Below are 1,820 nucleotides of genomic sequence, written 5' to 3'. Positions count from 1 at the left end.
ATTGCGCGAAAGCCTTGATACTCTGTATCAATCCATTCATCTGACTTTATGAACCTAGTACATTAAACTACTCCTCTTCGAAAAGTCACGCCATGCGTCCAGGACTACATTCAAACCCATTTTACATGCCCACTCTGTTTGCCTCACTCCTGAAGGATCACCGCCCACAACTGATAATTTCAAGAGCAGCAACCTTGGTGGGAGGCTTTGATCCAGCTCAGCGAATCCGTTAATCCCTGATCGCCGCAAACCATTGGTCGTTTAACTGGTACCTTAACTGAATGACCATTTGTCGTTTGGAGGAGACCCAGCGAATGCCTATGTTATGCATGGTGAGAAAGGACCAGAAAACATCACGAGGATAGATACCAAAAAGGATTTGCGCATCTGGGTCTCCTCAAACTTGTCCTTCTCACTGCACCATGAGAAATCGACCCAAAAGGCAAGCGCCATTTTAGGGATGATCCGATGCACCTTCTCCCGTATTACTCTCATGGACTTCCAAATACTCTATGAGGACTACTTCAGACCGCCCCCGGAATACGTCAACCAAGTTGTCTACTCAGGACGCACGAAAGACGTCACCCTCATTGAGCGTTTCCGGCGGGCCGCTACGAGAATGTTTGCCGGGCTCAAATCCGTCGAATACGAAACGCGTCTCGCGATGCTTGATCTCTTTCTTCTGGAGTACCGGCGCCTCCGAGGGGACCTAATTCTTACTTATGCCCTGTTTGAACAAAGCTTGTTCAACAGGATTTTTTACCGTTGACCCAACCAACATACGTTGGGGATATAGTAAGGAGACTTTCAAGCACGGAGGACACACTTTCATTAGGCAACAATTATTCTCATTTCGGACAGAAGCTGCATGAAATATGCTTCCTCCGACGGTTGTCCACGCTCCCTTTATAACTAATTCAAGACATCATTAGACGCTTATTTATGCAAATCCTCGTNGTCCGTGAATATTCCTCAGGCCAATTCATCACCATTACGGTGGCTGCTCAAGTTTCAAGACTAATACAAATTCGACTCTACCCGAACCGTTTTTCCATGGACGACTTGTTTACATTCATTTCTGGGCTAGTTGCTGAAAATTTGTCCCACTTTGAGCTGAACAACAATTCTCCCGTTTAATTTGTCCTATAGCACACTACCCTTCGTGTGCCATCCTATGTTGCTAACTGCCCGAGGTTCAGTCTAGCCGTAAGCCTTTAGTTCTCCGCACGATTTACTGTTAATTTCCTATAGAGTCACGGTCTACCCATCTATACTTTCTGCCAGCGTCCAATTCAATATATTGTTCACTGCCCATTTGCGGCTACTGAACAAAAGCATGTGAAGTTCGTAGAATTCGGTTTCACCGCAATTATTACTGGCCGTCCGTGGGTGAATTAGACTACACGTTGCCTGTCAGATAGGACACCTAGATCGTGCGTTTCGGCTAATTAGCCAATTCCTGGCTTTGAGATCACGGCCTTAGCACAGGATCGTACAACGGTAACGCGGCAAATGGACTGCCCGCGCGATATTGAGGTTCCCGATACGACGACCCCGAATGTCAAAAGGGATAAATAATTGGTTCGAAAGTCTACGGTACTTTTTGGACGAAGACACTGTACAACAGACCTCATTTGTCCTTGACTGTGGTTTCAAAAAGTGTGCAAGGCTGTCACTGAGTGGCACAGTGTAGTGCCGACGTCCGCACACCAGACAGCGGAAAGTGGAATGTTGACTTGGTAGTCTGCGTTGCGGTTGTCACCTTCAAACGTAGTCTCGCGGTGCAGAACAAGTCAGGGCAGGCTCAGCAACCGGGGCAC

This window comes from Opisthorchis viverrini (genome assembly GCF_000715545.1).
Source record: "Opisthorchis viverrini unplaced genomic scaffold opera_v5_232, whole genome shotgun sequence".
NCBI classification, from domain to species: Eukaryota; Metazoa; Platyhelminthes; class Trematoda; order Opisthorchiida; family Opisthorchiidae; genus Opisthorchis; species Opisthorchis viverrini.
Note: the sequence above shows the minus strand (reverse complement) of the source record.